Source organism: Folsomia candida, unplaced genomic scaffold (genome assembly GCF_002217175.1).
Source record: "Folsomia candida strain VU population unplaced genomic scaffold, ASM221717v1 Fcan01_Sc023, whole genome shotgun sequence".
Classification (NCBI taxonomy): domain Eukaryota; kingdom Metazoa; phylum Arthropoda; class Collembola; order Entomobryomorpha; family Isotomidae; genus Folsomia; species Folsomia candida.
The window spans coordinates 816,789-837,397 of record NW_019091215.1 but is presented as its reverse complement, the minus strand read 5'-3'; the positions used below and the strand labels follow the sequence as shown (position 1 = coordinate 837,397).

The following is a 20,609-nucleotide window of genomic DNA, read 5'->3' as shown; positions in this document are numbered from 1 at the left end:
TTATCCATCACTACGCAGTTTGGAGAATAATTTGGATGTGTCAAGGAGCAGTACTCCACGCAGAGAGTCAGTGTTAAAATCGAGAAGAGAACTTTTTCCACGGAGATTGTCTCCCCTTGACAGTAACGAAGTCATACCTAAGTTATACAGTGTACCACAAGCTCCAGTGCAGGGGACTTATTTTACAAGTTCAGTAGCTAGTGACAGATCTGCAAGCCGTAATAGTCAACTTCCTGCAGTAACACCTCGTGTATCTCCAGTGGGGGCTCGCGAGATAAGCAATCATCAAGAGAACGTATTTTCAGACGATAGTAGTGCGTCGGAAGCCGGGAGTGCTATTGACGTGACAAATGTTCCCAAGCCAAGACTCAGTTGGTTTATAGCTAGATTCTTACATTGGGGAGACACCGACAAAGAGACTAGTGAAGAGCGTGATAGGGAGGACAGTGAAAATTCTCATAAAGAGGCCACTTCAAATTTGAGCGAACATTCTACCAAGGAGTCCAACAAGCAAGTCAGTGAAAATCTTCGGTCTAGTGAAAAGTCCAATGCAAGTAAAAATTCTTCTAAGAAACACAGTCGAAATTTGAGTGAGGAGCTTATTCGATCTTCGAGCAAGAAATCCAGTACTCATTCAAGCAGGGAGGCCAGCAGAGAGTCCAGCAAATTGTATCAAACGGCAACCGAGAGTAATAATAAATCTCCTAGTAATAATAAATCTTCTAGTAATATCTCGGACACGACCACTACATCAGACGCACATATAGTTGCTAGACAACATTCGGGAATCACACCATCTTGGGCGTTTCGACCTCGCAACCCGGAAACAGGTGCCGCATTTGGTTATATTTTGCCTAGAACCAGTCATTTATGCCCATCACCTAGACGTTGTAATAATAGAGCTTCTCAGACAGAGAAAGTAGCAAGAATGTCGTACACAAGTTCATTGCCAAGTGTGGAGATGCCGAAATATAGTATGCCATTATCAAAGGTGGCGTTGAAATTATTCATACCACGGTTCTCGAGATGGGCCCAGGCGAGAGGAGTTCATGGACAAGCCGCAAAATTATACCTACCACTTGCAATCATGAGCCCTACGGCTCAACAGTATTTTATAATACATGAGATCAGCAAACCGATTCTACAGTCTCGTGGGGCCAGTTCGTGTATGACTTTATGCAAAATTGTCCCATGGATACTGATGACGCTAAAACTGTGTTAGAGATGTTGGCTGAAAAACAATTGACACACGAAAAGGCTTCGTCATATATTCAAAAATTAAGATCCCGAGTAGTTGACGATTGGTACAAGTACGATGAGAGGGATCTTATCGCATTATTGGTCAAGGGATTACATCCGCACATACAGCAGTTCGTTGAATGCAGAGGAATGCCCGGTGATTACGACACCTTGATGACAATATTGCGCAAGTATGAAGAAAAAGGATTGCACACGCTATATCAGGCCATCGTACCTACTGAATCAAAGATGGAAACAGCAATAACCACAGCAACGGTTAATAACATAGCAACAAAGGAATGTAACCCTTTAGATGAGTTGGCTGGCAGAGTGGCAGAAAAAATGAAAGCTGTTTGGAAAATTACCGAGCAATCTTATGGCGCAAAACCAGAATGGAAACAAGGTAATAATTCACAAGCTGAGATGAACTCGCAACCTCAGAGGGGGAATGGCCGTGGAGGATTTTATCAGCGAGGATCGTATAGAGGGTCATACAGAGGAAGATTTAATGATGGGCAAAATCGTGACGGGGGTCACTCACACCGAGACCAGCTGCCTTACTGCAATTTCCACAGAATGTCGGGGCATTGGACTCAAGAGTGTAATGCACTCAAGCGCCAACAGGACAGATACGGAGGTGGAAACATGAATCAGGGGAATACGAATCAGGGAAACTTTGTGGGCCGGACGGATTGATTCGTCCCGAGGAAGATCTATATCTACTCAAAGTCAATTACACCTCTAATGGAAACATAAAAAATCTAAATACCAATCCCCTCATAAGAATAATTATTTTAATCAACGGCTACAGGCTCGTTGCTTTAATTGACAACGGTTCAGCAGCATCGTTAGTCGACAACAAATATGTAAGTACAGCACAACTTAAGCCCAACCATGCATTCCGCTTAACAGATTATAATGGCAACCGGATTGGTGACTGCGGAGTAGCTGAACTAGAAGTAGAAGTGAATGGGAGTGCACTGACTCACAGCTTCTACGCAGTACAACGTCCACAAACTCAAGTCTTATTAGGGAGAGATTTCTTAAGAACTTTCGCAGTAGATGTATTAGAGTCAAGAAAGAGCTTGCATTCCACCCACTTCGGCTTAATTCCATTCTATACTGGGAAGGATTTTGAGGTACCAAGTAGGCAAATTAGAGTCAATAACATCAGTAGTGATGCGCAAGAAGAGAATAATGACCCTTTCATATTTGGCTCCTCAACCGTTGTGCAGGATAAATTTTCCAACACTTTGAAGATTAATGACATTCCACGCGCAATCTCTAATAGTACCCCAATCATGAAGAAGCACATCCCCGAGAGTGTCATTGACTTCGCAAAAATCAAGATCGGAGATGTACCTCTTCCAATTAAGGAAAATCTGTATAATTTAATTCGTACCTATCGCAACGTCTTCTCGTGGGATAATACTCATATAGGCAGAACATTCAGATTGCAATTAGATATCGATATTGGCGATCATCCTCCAGTTCAGCTACAACAATTTCCACATCCTGAGAAGGTTCATGATGATATACAAGTCCATGTACAAAAACTTGTTGAGCAAGGATTCGTGGTAGAGGGTCACGGCAGTTGGTCCTCTCCTTGTTTCTTTGTTCCAAAGAAAGATGACCACGGCGAGAAGATTGCAACGCGCTTCACTATTGATTACAGAAAGCTTAACCTAATTACCAAGAAAATCTCTTTCCCAATTAATTCAATTGATGACATCCTTAATTGGGCACGTGGTAACAGCATATTTACAACGTTAGATTTTGCAAGCGGGTATTACCAAGTACCGCTCACTGAGGATGCGCAAGAAAAGGCCGCATTTCAGACCCGCGATTCTTTGTTCCGACCTCTCGTGTGCCCTTTCGGGGTGACCAATTTCCCTGCAACCTTCGCGTTTCTGTTACGTATACTCAAATTCCCGCCAGAAATTTGCAAGAATTACTTTGATGACATCATAAGTCCATCCAAAAATTATGAAGACAACTTGCGAAAAATCGAGGAAATATTTAAACGCATGCTTCTCGAGAATCTTACATTAAAACCAATGAAATGTGAATATTTGATGTCATCACTTACGTTGCTAGGGAATGAGATTTCTAAGGGGGGTATTAAACCCAGTGACTCACACATTCGTACCATTAAACAAATTAAACCTCCAATAACTGGGCACAAAGCGAAGAAAAATTTTTTCAACTACTTCCGCAAGTACATAGAGAATTTTGCAAAGAAAATCGAGCATCAGTTATCTCTAATCAGAGGGAGTATTACTCATCTATGGAATTCCGAGCATAACGATGTTTGGAGAGCATGAAAAATTTCTTGATATCAAAGCCCATACTGTCATTTTTTTACCCCGAGAGAGGAGCGATAATTCGCACTGATGCGAGTTATGATGGAATGGCGACTTCCCTTAGTCAACTGGATGATGAAAATGTGGAGAGATTTTGTGCTTACATTTCTCGGACCCTGAAGAAGGCAGAGAAAAATTATCATTCTTGCCTCTTGGAATTGACAGCGATATGTTGGGCAATGAAGCGGCTAAGGAACTTTATTTACGGAGTACCAGTCACAATATATTCCGATTGCCACGCTTTGGCATTCCTACTCCACGGAAAGAAGAAAGAGTTGAACGCCAGAATGTCCAGATACGCGTTCACTTTATTGGACTATGACATAATTGCCATCAAGCATGTAAAAGGAGATCATAATACTTGTGCCGATTTCTTGTCACGATATCCCACAGAGGAGTATGATTCTTCTATAGACGAGCTGCAAGAATTGCCACTTTTACACATTGGATTACGACCAATGAGAATGGAACAACTGGACGACCCTAAACTTGCGGTGATGGTGGAAAAATTAGAAAGAGGAGTAGACGTGCCTAATTTCGCGATGAAGAATGGAGTGCTCCACCACCGTGAGTTCTCAACGAACAGGTACGCTTTAGCAATACCTCAGCAATGGGTAGCAGAAACATTATTAGAATGCCACGACTCAGTCAGTTTTGGTTGCCATATGGGATTGGCAAAAACGCATTGGAAGCTTCGCCAACGTTATTGGTTCCCTAAGATGAGGCAAATCGCGAAAATGTACATCAAAAGTTGCACACCATGTCAGGCAAGAAAAATTCCTAGGAGAAAGCCTTACGGCAAAATGCAGAAGATAAGAGTCAACACCACTCCATTTTTCCGAATTCAAATAGATATTAGTGGTCCGTATCCCGTAAGCTCAAATCGCAACGTCTATATTATATCTGCATGCGATTATTTGACCAAGTGGTTGGAAACAAGAGCTATTAAAACTGCAGACACTAAAACAGTAGTCAAATTCATAGTGGAGCAAATAATATGTCGACACTCATGTCCTAGCATCATACAATCAGATCAGGGCTCCGTCTTCACTTCTGCAATTTTCAAAGAACTAGCCTTGTCGTTAGGAATCAACCATCTCCTTTCCACCACATACCATCCACAAACTGTGGGACAGATAGAAAGAAGTCATCAAGTACTGCATGATAGTATATTTATGTACCTAGGGGACCCACTCCGTAGCCAAAAGGACTGGGATAAATTTCTGTTTCAAATCACTTTCGCAATCAATACCTCTGTACATAAAGCAACCGGCTTTTCCCCATTTTACATGTTGTATGGGAGAGAAGCTGTTTATCCAATTGAGCGAGAAGTACTATACCGAAAATATCCTCAAAGGAAAGGATTGAATCCTAAACTTTTTGCATTTTTCTACGGACCATACACGATTATGAGAAAAAATTCACAAGTAAATTACGAAATTCAAGCGGACGTCGACTCCAATATCACAGAGGTTGTTCACGTGGAAAGGCTGAAGTTGTTCAACCCACGCGTCCAGGACGGCGACCCTGCCCAGGACAACGACAGCAATATTACATTATCTCAGGCAAGATTGTGTGTACCTACTGAGGAGGAGGAGACTGAGATATGCGAAGAAGAGAAAACTGCCGACCCAACTTTCAGTCCAGTCGACACCACGGCAGAACAAAGTCAAAGTTTGTCTGTATCTACATCAACTCAAGGCAGCGATCAACCTTTGTATAACCTACGACCAAGAAAGCAAATTAATTACCGAGAATAATGTTTCTATCGGGGCTTTTTATATTGTCCCTCATCCAAGTTGGGCACATGCTCTCAATAGAATCAATTACAGTGACTACCGGTATTAGAATAGAGAAAGCTGACTTTACATTGTTTGAATCAACTATCCCCATCATATTCGAAGTGACTATCAAAGAAAATCTGCGGTTCCCCTCACATATGGAGCATTTAGACGAAAGGTATGACAAAATCATGGAGATTGCACGCTCGGCGATTTTGAAAGCTCGTCCATTGAGGGCCAACAATGTGACGACAAGGAGGACTCGCGAAACTGAAGGACTTATTCCATTTGTGGGGAAAGCTGCCAACTTTCTTTTCGGCACCAGTACACAACGAGAGACGGAAATTCTTGCAAGCAACGAAGAAACATGAGCAATTGCAGTGCGAAATGTGGAAGCGATGCTCGCCACCGACCATCAACAAGTGGTACAAAGAGTAAAACTGACCAATACGCATATGACGTTACTGGGACAAGCGGTGGACGAAATACATAATACTGTGCATGAAGACAGGAATGAGATTCGCAAGATTGCAAACCGAACAATTGTAATTCAAGATGAGGTGGCGTTTCTTCTTAGCGGGATGACTCAACAAACCCTCCAATCCCTTCACAATAACGCTGTAGAACGCTGTCTTGAGGGTCGACTTCACAGGTATTTTGTCTCTGAAGCAACCTTACAATATCAAGTAAGCCTATTGAATTCAAGACTCGCTACATATAACTATACTACGGCAATACCTATCAACCAAACCTCCAAACTGTATAATACCCAAGGATTCACCCTATGTTCAATAACAGGAGAAGTTGCAACTATAATCATAAATATACCAATACGCCGTATATTGCCACATCGTAGCTACCAAATTACTCCGGTACCATTTCTACACAACGGTTCAGTTTGCTTAATAGAAATGCCGCATAAACACATTGCGCTCAAGGGAACTAGGATCTATCCGATAAGATTAACAGAAGACTGTCAATATGGAGATAATAAATTGTGTTTGATATCCACATACGACTTCTTTGACACTTTTAATATAAAATGTTTAGACTTTCTGTCTACAGAAACTTCAATTACAGCATTAAAAAAACATTGTCGAGTTGTGTGTACTCAGTACACAAGCCCAATAGTATTACGAACAAGGAATACGACTATTGTAGTAACGGACAAAAAGGAAGCAGACATCATGTGCCCCAACTCCACTTCTACCGTGGAATTATTGGGAGTCGGAACTACCCAACTAACCATCCCTTGTAACTGCGGAATTAGTGTAGACACCAGTATTTATCCTCCCCTATTCCCATGCCCGAAAGAAGAGGAAGCATTAACATCAACTCACTTAATCCCTGGCTGTACTAATGTCAGGAAACATGTCGATGAATATGTCTGATGATATTATTAACCACGAGTGGAGGAATGTCATCACTCCTGAAAACTTAACAATTCCAGTTGAGAACTCTACATTCATACCACCTCCAGCCATTCTTGACAATTGGCACATACAAGCTCTGCCTGTTAATACATACACCACCATCATAGTGACGATAGTGGTATGTTTTATTATTATTGTGATTCTAATAATCACTTGCTACCTATGTCTCATACCATCACCGAGTAAATTGCTGATGACCTACGCCCAAACCGTGGCCGCCCCTTTACGAGTAAATGCTATAACCGAAGAGACCCCGTTCCAGCTGCCTGGTGGTTGGGATTGAAGATGGTAACTTAAGAATTTTTTTCCTCAACAACTAAAACTACGACGATTACTCAACTAGTAATACGATTGCAGTGCATGACTCGAAGTTTATGTCCTGTGTTATATACATATTGTAAATTTGTGTCGTTTTATATAAAGAAGATTTGATAAGATTAGGTAAAAATTTATTCATTATATGTGACGTTATAGTCATGCGAGGATGATGGTCACAACTGTGAGATTCAGCAGAAAAGATGTGTGTAGCAACTAGTAGGATACTAAAAATTTGTAATATTACAGGTGCGTTGATATGAAATTAGGGATACAATATCAATATGTAACTCCTAAGTAAATGCTGCAGTAAGTATGTACCTTTGTAAGCATTTTTTATTTTATTTTTTTTAGTATGCCTAATAAGCATCTATAGGTGTTAAACGTTAAGTTATCAGTTAGTGGAAATATTGTTGAAATATAGTATGAATTATATTGACTCATAGATATTCATAATATGTACGAACGAATTTTTTTATGATTATTTATTTTGGTTATGAGTAAGTGAGTGAATTTTGCCAACATTAATTCGAGCCAGGCACGAGTGATTGGGATGCATTTTAGTTTATTCAGTTAGAAAGGAATATAGAACATAGTGGACTATTTGTAATTAGATACAGACCTCGTAATTAGACGATAGTAATGAAATATTTATATAGTGAAATTGAGTGGTAGTTGTTGAAAGGCTCTTGATTTTAAATGAATTTTTGAAATATAGTTTTAGAAATTATAAATATTGACAATAAGGTAGGACATAGATCAAACATAATTATCGGTTAATTGTAGTTTAGGTTGATAGCATGCACGCGCGATTGATTGTTCATTTCTTCCCGTCGTCCAAGTGGACAAACGAGCCACTCAACAAGGGCGGAATGCTCCGATCGCAGGATGAGAGAAATTAGCGTCCTCCTTCTTCTGGACACCCAATCCTCACACTCGTACGGACGAGTGCAAATATGTTGAGCAAGCCTGCAGGGATGCTATAAGTAAAAAGAAATTGGGTTTAAGTAAACCAAAGGTGATGACAAGTAGTTACAATGCTTCGCACCCTGAAGAGCGTGTCGACATCCACGCAACTCCCACGAGGATGGACACCGTCGTCGGTACTCCATACAATATAAAGCAAATCTTAAAAACCACAAAAAACATAACAAAAATAATTAATTATAGCAATAAGAGTATTTAGAGTAAAATAATTATAAAAGCTAACTTCTCTCGATACAATTCGAGCATTGTATCATCTCACCCACACCTAAGGTGGCGTGGTGGTGCTTATGCCCTGCACAACTCCTGTAAAATGTATAGAAATAGCAATTAAAATACTTAGGATGATATATTTATTATATTAATAGTACGTACCACATTATGGTCAGGAAGAGCAGCACCAAGTTTCGAAGATGTAATGTCATTGTGGTTAATAGTTGTTATTATTAGGATGTTTGTAACTGGAAAGTGTGGACAAATGTAACGAAAGGATGAAGTATGCAGCTACTTTTATGTGATTCTTTTACGTAGTTATGAGAAGTGATTTTCAAAAAGTACTTACTTTGCATTTATCCTTATCTTATAAATTGATAACTACAAGAAATTCGCACACGCTGCACATTTTGCCTATTGTTCACGTCAGCACGTGTCAAGTAACTATATATATGTTTTCAGTGAATATAGAAAAATATGTACGCCAGTCAACGCACCTTATCATTATTATTGCGAACGCTGCACTTTTTTTTCTGCACTTTTCTGTATATAATGATTAAGCACTGTTATCGGAATTGTCAGTTTTATCATCAGAATTATCCGTATTGTCACCCCGTAGGGGTATATCTAAATCTTGAGATATTGCGTTAACTATTTTACGATCACATTCATCGCTGAGGAAAATCGTGTAGGAAAAGTCCATCAATATTTTATCCCGGGCGTCCGCTGTTAGGATTTTCATATCAGCACAACTGTGTTGGTTAAAACAATGTATGGTTGCACTGAATTGGTTACAAATGTGGCACAAATATTTTAATTCAGTTTTTACAACTACTCGTTCATGTTCTTGTTCAAAATGGCGTAATTGATCGCTTTTTTTTCGATTGAAATCCAGTTTACAGGGACGACAGAATGTCGCATTTTTATCCTTGTTATCCTTCGCAAAATCGTAATCTCTCATAAGTTTTATTCTCTTAGCAGTGGATTTAAGATCACACCCGATTTTAATATGCAACCGTAAGGCAGTAGCCATTGTGTCAAGCATTAAGGAAGCCCAGACTTGTTGCCCCGACAACAACACAATGATCGAATTACCTGACGTGAGGGCGACACTTTTGACGTTATTGCAATTAAAAAATAATAATAATGAGTATTAATGCCGATAGGTAGATAAGTTAGTATTTAAATATTAATCAATTTAAATGTAATAAGTAAAAATAATATTAAGAGTCACTTACAGGAGTAATCGTCCCTACATCCATGCAACTTGCCCTAGGAAAATAGGCATCCTCCGCATTCCACACGATAAAAGTTTGGTCTGTTAGAAGAGTTGAATATGTAAACATTAAGTTCGTAGATAATCCTAAGGTATAATCCTAACAGTTGTTAGTCCAAATTGTATTAGTACTAAATCGTGTAAAAGTATGTGCAAAAATTATTTTTAAAAAAGAGTGGGATGTAACGCCCACACTGTAGCCATTTTCCCATGCCAGTATGGATAACCAATTTAGAGCTATTACATGACAAAAACACTTCTATTACAGTCAGTAAGTGTTGTTTGACTTTAGAATGAACACAACGAGCAATGATAACGTTAGTCAGTTCAGTTTGGGTATCTCGGCTCGGAATCCACGCAAATATTGCGTATATGATGTGGTGCAGGTATATCCCGATCGTCTACTTACATGTTACACCGTTACTACAAGGGATTACGAAATGGTTTGTGTTTGTATAACAATTATGCATAAATGCATAACACCTACGTCTTACTACAATATTCCACTATTGCTTTAAACAGAATGTAAGTAAAAGTAGCAAAATGTTATATTTTATTAGTATACCCGAGGGTATTGTTTCGGATTTGTAATTCGAACATACCTCGAAAGCTATCCTCGATTACCCGTTAAATGTCAATGCGGACAACTGCACGCTCGCTGTCCGACATAGTAACAGATATTACGTAGTTCGCGTCCAAAGTTACTACTGGGCTCCACCTGCATAACGATGTGACCGGTCATCCCGTGGGGTCCCGAATGTCCAATCACTGTCATAAAATACTTCCTGATAAATACAATTCCTGACAGGTTGGTCCTGGTATAGGTACCTTATCGCGAATCAGTTTGAGCTATAGATCAACATTATTATTAGCTTATGTCTACAGACACAGCTTAATGCGACATATGCATCTCACCTATGTATGTAATTGTAAGGTACGCTTACGACGATGGCAAACGCCAGAGGACCATAACCGACCCTATCGGTTTTATACTTTACCACGACGGTAACACCTATCGTGGTGTCTCTATGCATACATATTATAAATTATATTTTGCCAATTATTGGTCTAAAATATTATTTGCGGAACTTACGGGAAGAAACAGAACTCCCTTACTAATGGGGGAATGTTTATTGGAGGATTTTATATACACCGACATTATAGCGGCACTATATATGTCTACACCACCTGTGTATGTACCAGTTTGAAGCTGAACAGCATCAATAAGTTTCATGCACTCTCTTTCAGGATCTCAGAATCTACTTACAATGGAGAGGTGTGAGGTGGTTATCGCCGATAACCACCGGACTAATTTTAAATTGTTCAGGACCAGAAATAAGTGGACCCCGTATTTCTTCGTTTTCCTGAATGGGCATGTTTTCGCCCTTGGCGGAATTTAAAAAAAATTTTCAGCCAAAATCAGGATTTTTAAAAATGCTGTAACTTTTCGAATTTTGACCCGATTTCAAAAATTAAATCCAATTAGTGTTCAGAATTACATCCCTGAAAATATAAAAATTCATTTTTTAAAAACTTTTAATTTGATAAAATTAACGTTTTTTGGGTTTCTACAAATTCAGAAATGGCATGAAAATATCAACTTTTTTAACATTTTAAAAATGAATTTTTATATTTTCAGGGATGTAATTCTGAACACAAATTGGGTTTAATATTTGAAATCGGGTCAAAATTCGAAAAGTTACAGCATTTTTAAAAATCCTGATTTTGGCTGAAATTTTTTTTGAAAATTCCGCCAATGGCAAAAACACGCCCATTCAATAAAACGAAAAAATACGGGTCCACTTATTTCTGGTCCTGGACAATTTGAAATTAGTCCAGTGGTTATCGGCGATAACCACCTTACACCTCCTCATTGTTAGTCAGGTCTTTACCTGGTCTACCATCCCTTCCTTCCACGCGACGTGGTCCTCTTAGATAAGAAACTTCCTGCCATCCTATCTGGCATTGGTAATGTTTGCCAGGGTTGGGATTACTTCATAGATTTATCAAGAAAATATTAAATCTGTATATTTACAAGAATTGTCTACGTGCTACGTGACAGATAGAGAACTACGACATTTTGTCCAGCCATCTCTAAACGAGTTCGGCATATTTAGACTTCATAACGGTACATGCATTTCTTAATCAGTCAAACAGCCTCTTATTCGTCAATTTTCACGCCCTATCTCTTGCGTATTTATCTTATTCTTCACGAAAATTGGCGCTCAAATATATCTGGGAGTTTGTTGAAAGCAGTGCATCAATACCTAACCAATTAGTACCATATCAACACATATCGAGTAAAATTTGCAACAATTGTGCCGGAATTAGGATCCGAATGTGGCTCAACCATAAACTTGCATACCCGAACCATTGTACAAGTCGCATTGCGAGACGCCTTGCTCAATTCATTCCCCATGGGGTTAAATATCCTTGTTTTTAACTAAAAAGACGAATAAGAGTCTCGAGTCCTTCATACATACTTCAATCAGTTTTTTAATTCCGATGAAATTCACCTGTACAGTAGCGTTAATGTACTAGCAAATATATACATATTCGAAACATGGTATAAGTTTCGAACATTTAATTGGAGACTAATAATGCGACTATAATCTTGCCTTGAAGGACGATCAATATTTCATCCTAGAAGCAGCGCTGTCTCATCATATTACACAATTAAATAGGTTTAAACATGTATCCAGGAATGAAACCGGATAGATAGTTTAAGTTTCATGCATAATCTGACGTCAAATGGGGACTTTAGTCAGTATACATAGTCGCTAAGTTCCCGTGTATTGAACCATTTCATTCATAATAGTCGGCCGCCCACGTATGGCCGTTGTATTACTGCCCTGGTATTAATATTTTCAATCCTACCTATTTATCAACAAGTTTGTGTGTAAAGTTTATGGGAACATACAAAATTTGACGTGAAACCTCGTAAATGAAGCACGAGTCGTTGTCCGGCTCATTTACTGAACATGCAAACACAAATGTTATGTACATCCTTCAGTCAAACATAATTAGATTTAGTAAACCCAGTTAAGAAATTAATTATATTTAAACATACCTACATATGTAGAAATTACTTGAATTAAACATATTTCCATGGATTCATTCAACTTAACAAGGTAAAAAATTACTTTTGATGTCCTCAATATTGTGGCAATTCAAGCAGAATGTGGGAACTTTGTAAAATTCATTAATGTTTTAAAGATAAATTTGCAGTATGTGTAAGTAATTGCATGTATGTGTAAATTCATACTTAATCATATCATTACACATGGGTACTGAAAAATAAATTATTGTGCCAATTATTCTTATTGTGTCAATGTGCTGTCAATCATTTTACCGCTAGTGAAAGAAGTCGACGCGTAATTAGTAAACTTTCTCGTTGTTGACAAAATTCGGAATACACACATATGTACGTAACGAATTTTTCCCTGCGCATTCACCCTATCCTTAAAACTAATAGGTCGCCCAAATTGCATACCAAAAGTCCGTAATTCGTTCGTTGAAAACTAATGAACAAATTGCAATTATTTTGCAAAAATTCAACACATTAGAAAATTTGTGTGAGAAATCAAATGTGTGCGAAATTCTGGTCCAAAATAGCATTTGAAATTATTTCTAGTAACATTAAAAAGAGTTTAAGACTAAACTCAATATTTGCAAAAAATTCGCACGTTCTGGCTCGTATCGGCGATACGAGCATGGTCCGTTTTCGCGATACGGTATCGCGAAAACGGACCATGCACGGACCCCCCGTACATTATTTCAGATTCTTTGTGTTCACAACTTTTCGCGTATTTTCAGCTATCAAACTTGCCCATCGTTGGAAGCCGTAAAAACACTCTCATTGTATATGTATATATATCTACTTATCTAAAATGTGCACTCGATCAGTTAAGTACCTATTTCGTTACATTTGCTGAATCTTAAGCAAAAAAGCTCTTTTCAGGTCAAAGGTTTCCTCGCATCTCACTTTTCTTCGGATTGGAGCTGCCAAGCAGATATTTAACCTGTAACTTACCCTATCTCTTTTTTCGGATGCCGGTGATTTTTACATCCATACTTACATATGTTCGTTTACCGGTAAGTGTCTGAGGTAGTGAGTTATGCATATGATAATTGCTGATTTTATTGGTCTCGACACAAATTTACCGACATTTGCACAGAGTCAAGAGTAAAGGGTGACGGGCATGAATAAAAGAAATTACCGAAGGCTAATTATCATTTCATCTCTAATTGCCTGATCTCTGATTGCAATAAAAAATTGCCTTGCAAGTTTGCACCGTTTTTGAGATGACACGTGTTCAAACATGGTAAGTTTTAAAATACCGACACACTCTTAGAAATAATTTTACTTTTTTGAAAAGTAAGTGCACTTTTTACTCCATATGAAGCAAAATTTACTAAATCCAGAGTAACGCTTACTTGATACAGAGTAAATCTTACTTCATATGGAGTAAAAAGTGCACTTACTTTTCAAAAAAGTAAAATTTTTTCTAAGAGTGCAGGAGAATTCGGGACGAATTTTATCAACCCTCTTTAATGTGATTAACGGATTTTTTTAATGCACATTAATAGCTTCATATGTACATATCTTAATATCGAGAAGCGTATTCCTACAAAATTTTACTGAATGAAGCACTCGCTCACCTTGAAGGGTGAAAATTAATCCGCTATACACTGCAAAGACGGCATTAACAAGTCTGAGTGGTCGTGCATAGAGAATTTATTCACGTCTGCAAAAAATCATATCAATCCCACCATAAATAGCTCACATAAAATATGCCTCACGTATTGAAGTATAAATTTTCTCAAAATTTTGCACATCCTTTGTGTACCGTCTCGCTTGATAAGGATTTTATTAATTGGACGAAATATTTTTCTGTAGACTGTACCCCCATTGAGCAGGATTACCTTGGTACACGTTTCATTCATTCATACAGATAATTGCCAACAGGTTGTTGTTTTTTAAGACTATAAATTATACGAAGTTTTAAAAATGTGATCCCATTATTGATTTCGTTGCAGTAAATATTGCCGATTTTAGATACAAGGCGACAAGTGAGGATTAATTTCGCTAAAATTTGACATACGAAAACTTCAGCTTTCGTTTTTGTAAAGACATATTGTTGTTGTGGTGGTTTAATATTGCGTCTTATATAATTGTTACCAGTGGAAATTGCCAACGTTTTCCTAATGCATTTGCATACATTGCTGATATTGAAACAGGTATATAGATTTTTTTAGTGCTAAAACATACATAAATTAACCAGGGATTTTTTAAAACTTGTGTTTGCATATTTTTAGGGATACCAAAATCTACACACATATGTACATGGTTTACACGTGCAGAAATTAAACACCGGAGAAGGACGCCTATCCCAACTTTCATATAGATCAACTTAAGAACCAATTAAAAGTTATATGTATGCAATTAAAAATTAACTTAACCATAACCTTCAGATTTGTATCATTTTCGTCGTTTCTGCATATTTCCAGGTCTGCATGGCATGGATTATCTTTCTCGGATGCATATTTTCACTCGAATTCAGCCCATCCACGAAGCTCAGCAAATTTTCGTAAGCTACTTATGCATATATTTAAACTCTAAACAAAATTGCCTAAATCTATACAAGCTGAAAAGACAAAAGATGACACAACAATTGTTTATAACTTTTTAAACATTTATGTGGTCTAAAATGTGTCAAACCAGTGGACAAATGCGTTTCTCAACCTTTTAAATTTTACAAATTTATATTTGTCCAGATTTCTTTCGTCATTTTATGAAATATGGTTTAGTATATTTAACTAATTAGTACATAATTAATAAAAAATTTGCATTCTAGAAATCCTACCCAAATTATCACCCAGGACATTTCTGAGAGGCATCCCCAGAAATACAATCCTGTCAAAACTGTCAAAAATGGATACGACGAAAAGCGTGATCTTGTTCCTGTTAATTAGTTAAGCTACATATTTTCCAATAATAATCCTTCGCAATAATGTGTGCCCATGCACATGTAAATGCAGCCATTAGGCCCAAATATTCGTAGAATTATGGACTACATATTATACCATAGCTAACCCTACTCAATGTTCGACACACTATTAAAAACAATGTTGCTATCTGGATAAGTAAATTCACGCAGAATTTTATATTTATGTAGAAAACTATACTAAATCTAACGTTACGCTGGCTTAATCAAGCGTCAAGTTACTCTTGAGATGCCTATTTTAACTTCAGAGTGCATTTATTTCTCGAAAGGGTAACATTCTTTTTAAGTGTGTGGTAAAAAAAATGCCATGAGCGATATTCTTCACAAATGAAGATTCCGCTTCTTAACATACGTCCAATAATTGGATCATGATCCTAAAATTCTATATGTTCCCACGACTTATTGCATAATTGTTGAAATTGTTGAATTTGGCAGAACAAAATTAATAATAATTTGTAACAAAACGGTACGCAAAGGCATATGTATTTAAAACTAGACTTCAAATCTGTTAAGACACCTCAAAATATTGTAGCTTAAAATTAGAAATTGAAATAATTCGACTTGCAACGGTTTCTAGTAGTTCGCTTAGGTTTAAGACTTCTGCACATCTAATTATCTACAATAATTAACATAAATATATTTAAAATATAAGTGAAATGTTGCCAAGAACCCTTAATGAACTTATTAAGTCAACTATTGGTATAAAGGTTGGATACTTTACATGAGACATACATGACATGACATGTACAAAACATTTACTTATACATACATAAATGAGTGACCCGTAAGCTTAATGCGTTGAATAAGGTCAAGGGAATGATAAAATCATGGATATGATTTCATGTGCAGATTAAACAGATAAATAGGTAACCTATTATCTGGAAGAAGGAAATCTAAACGATTAAAAATTAAAAACTGTCCAATTAATTTAAATCTAAGAACTGTCCAACTTAAGATGTTGCTCATATGTTGCATTGTAGCCGGACTTATGAGAATTCGGAGTATGAATAATAACTGAATCACGTTAGTGAAATTTGGAGGAAAACGACAAAGGAAATGTAGATTTATTTCAAACAAAATAGAGACTGACTTCAAGAAAATTCAAGTTAGGTTAGGTTACTGGGCCTGGTTTACCAGTGAATATATCCTTTTCAATTAGAAGGTCTACATACACAAGAGTAGGAGTTGAACTAAACAGATTATATGTATTAGCCGAGGCTACTTAGGTGACATTCGCTTACGATCGCCTAGTTATCGACTGCAAGCTCGTTCAGTTTTCTGGAACTCGCGCAGCAAGAGCAAGATCAGCGCGATTCAATCGTTCACGGAAAATGGGACAATTGCGAGCGAAATGTCCAAATTCTAAACACTCAAAAACAAGGACCATTTCGGTCTTCTCGACGAAAAGTCCGAGCTTTATCGATGTTGAGGGCTCTCGTATTCTCCCAAATCGTTCGGTTTACGGGCTTACTAACATATCGGGTCGGGAGGGTCGGGGTCTGGGTATCTCAAATTATTCGGTCGTGTATAGCATCGACATTAAGGTTACCCTATTTCTGAAAAATAAGCAGTTATGCAAACTAACCTGGGGTATGCGGTAGGTCTGCACCATATATGAATATCACTTTGGATACCACTACATTTAATTCTGTTGAGGTCCTAACAATGAGTAGCATATTGTCTAATGTCCTGAAAGTCTATGCCCGGGGTGCTTCCTCCTCTGTGATGCAACTTAAAGGATCATAACTTTTGCTGCCGTGAAAAGATAATGCTGCCCTTCTCAAGAAATTTTCTATCATTTCATCATCCCTCGGTTGTAAATTTCTAAATTGTTGGCGGATTCATTCTCGTCAGGATTCATTGCCACCGTTTTGCTTTTTCTTGAAACGCACTGCACAAATGTGTATCCTTTGCTTCAGTCACTGGTCATCGAGATTGATAGTATACCAATTATCACGTGAAAAAGTTAAAGTCACTTTTAACGAGTGGAAACTGGTCATTAATTTTAATTGCTCTGAAAAGGTAGCAAAATTAATCACTAAACTGTGGATGCCCTAATGCGTAGTGACGTAATTGCCACATATATGTAGCTGGCAACAAAGTAAGCACTCTGCAAACCACTGGTTTCTCGTCGAACCACATTAATTTTAGAATATCCAAAAAGAACTGGAGCTTATCTTCAACAAAGTTAATTTCACTCTGTCCGTAATTTGGAGGTTGACTTACTAGAATTTTGTAAAACCGACGAGCATTTTCCTCCACAGGACGGTGATGACAGATGTGTGACATATTTCCTTTAACTTGCAGGTAATTAAGGAGTGAAAACTGGGGACACTATAGTTCAAGTCTGTTTCGCCTCAACACAATCATTAATTTCCGACACTATGTAATTGTCGCTACCCTTGATGAGAATAAGCACCGGTGTCTCACAATGCCCACTTAAAGTCCCTGGGCAGCTGCATGTCTGCAGTATCCACTTCGTCCCTGGACAATATTTTACTGCCCCCACCACAACTTGTTACATCCCCCCACACTTGGCTTAATACCTCATAACTCAACCTCTGTAGTTTAGAATTATAAATTATCCCTCAGTGTGAGGAAGAGTAACCCCCTTGCTTCTAATTGATCGTGTGTTAGGGTTCTCTTGGATTACCAGAAAGTGCCGATGGGGCAGACAACGAAAGTATTTCCTACGTAGGTTAAAGTTGTTTTCTATTATTTGATCAAACATTTGATCAAACATTCAAATGTTGACAATGACAATATTTTATTAAAAAATTAAAATCATGGAAATTAATTTTGGAAGTTGTACGTCAACCAGAGAGCCATTCCAATGTCTTATAATGGCGAATAATTTCTAAATGAGATTTAAACCATGGGCGACAAATGTATGGTTTGATATGCGGAGACGATGTCAATTAAAGTTTTACTTAAAAGTAAACCTTTCCGTAATAAAGAACGGAGATACACATATCACACGGGAAGTTCTGTAAGTTTGGAAGGTCCAACACGAATGTAATGGGTTGAATCTAATTGGATAATGGCAGTAATATTAGTTAAACTTGTATACATATTTATTAAATTTAAATATTTTTGCTGGAGCGATAGTTTTGGAGAGTGTAATAGATACATTGAGCCTCTTTTCCAAACAGTTGTGGATATTTAACTAATTTTTTTGCATCATTATGATGACATTTAGTTTTAATTTTACTGGCTACATATTGAGCTCGAAACTTTTTCCGTATTGTGGCTTTGAGCATGCCACATTGCAAATTGCACATTTAAATACGTTTAGATATTTGCTCTTGAAAGGATAAAGTTCCGTTTGTTTGATATGAATGTGATAGCAAAATGTGTTCTCTTCCCTAAATTTTTTAATAATAGTAATCATTATGTTCTCGATTAAAATCTGTGCAAAGTTTGTCTTTTAAGTATTTACTCTCTTTCCTCTAATTAATTGATCTAATTTGTACTCACAATGGAGGTCTCCCAGCGTATGCTCGTAGATTTGGACGAAACTAGTGTCAATCGATCACAAATATAATTAGTATGAAATTTGCAAATGAAACTAGCTACCAATGCGCATGGTTTGCCAAGATATTTGCATTTAGAAGAGAGGAAAACGCGCCCTAAGGCTGGCAAATTTTGTATTTTCCAAATTTGCTGGGCATTTTTCCCGCGTTGGATGCAAATATCTTCGACAAACCTACCCATTGGGAGATAGTTCCATTTGCAAATTTCATACTTAATTTCATACATTTGTGATCGATTGACGCTAGTTTCGTCCAAATCTACGAGCATACGCTTGGAGACCACCATTGTGAGTATAATTAAATTATTGTAATAATATCAATAATATTTGGTAGAAAATTAAGTAATAGTTTAAAACTTGTGACATTCTTGAGCTTAATATTTTTTCCTACATCCTTATTTTGGATTACTAAAATTGAAAAAATATAACTCATTACAGCCTACATTATACATGGCTCAACTCAACCTTTTGTCTATTTCTTTTTAATTCTGGTTCACAACAAGGAACTTATTTCACATCAGAATCATTATAAACTTAACACAAATTCATCTCGAACTGCTAGGCTAACCTTGTTTTTATGATAATTTTAAACGCCAATATTCAACAAGATAGACCTTTTATTTGGAATTATTTTGAGGAATGTTCGGGAAACAAATGCTGCTCAATTGCGACAATCAGTTCCAAATGAGATTGCCTATTAGTTCCCCTAGTCTTGCAAACCGGGGGCATTACGAAAGACACTTTTTCGAAACTCGCTAATTTTCAGAAGTTACAATACATGGTTGTCACAACAATGACAAAGGTATTGTCAAAAAAAATCACCTAAAAAAAGTATTGAAAACTTGAAAATCATTAGCGTGGTACGAGGACAAAAATATTTCAGGATTGTTGTGGAAGATTGTGGAAGATATTGTAAATCAGTCTTGTTACAAAATGGATTTGTGAAGTATGAAAATATAATCCGAGAAGATGATATTTATAGTTTTTAAAGCAAACGTGTACTAAAATAGGCACAACAAATTTTTGTTTGTGTTTGGAAAAATTGATGGTTTATTTAAAAATAAATGCACAATACCATATTATTTATTAGTATTTACACGCAGGATTTTATTCTATTTCGAGCTCGGTTCTTAGCCAACGCTGTCTTTTTCCTTTTATTTACAGGAACATTATGGTTGGAAATCTTTTTTTAGCACATCGAAAAATAAATTTGACCTTTGACCCAAAGGTAACGGATCATGTCAAAATAATTATTTTCGTTCGAAACGAGATCCTAAATGTATGTCTTGATCCACCTTATTTTACGTCTCGGTAATGAACGCTGGGTAACAAAATGGTGAAAATCATTGGTGCCAATGAGGTATACGTAACAACGTTGCAACGTTTTATTTAGGAATACTCCATCAGTAATACAGTGTATTTAGTAATGGGTCGGTTCATTGTGACAGGTTGGAAGGTCCATATA

At 37.3% G+C, this 20,609-nt stretch overlaps 1 long non-coding RNA gene across 3 annotated transcripts; it reads left to right on the top strand.

Moving 5' to 3' along the window:
* The first annotated feature begins 13,282 nt into the window (after positions 1-13,282).
* Positions 13,283-20,226, top strand: LOC110858932. 3 transcript variants are annotated; one of them, XR_004836892.1, is made up of 7 exons: positions 13,283-13,699; positions 13,783-13,929; positions 14,505-14,573; positions 14,645-14,845; positions 14,924-15,042; positions 15,116-15,195; positions 15,463-20,226. It is a non-coding gene; the product is annotated as an uncharacterized LOC110858932 (long non-coding RNA). The 3 variants fall into 3 exon arrangements; XR_004836893.1 differs by having other exon boundaries at positions 13,287-13,699; positions 14,505-14,845; positions 15,463-15,579; positions 17,920-20,226; XR_002548779.2 differs by having other exon boundaries at positions 14,505-14,845.
* Positions 20,227-20,609: the final 383 nt, after the last annotated feature.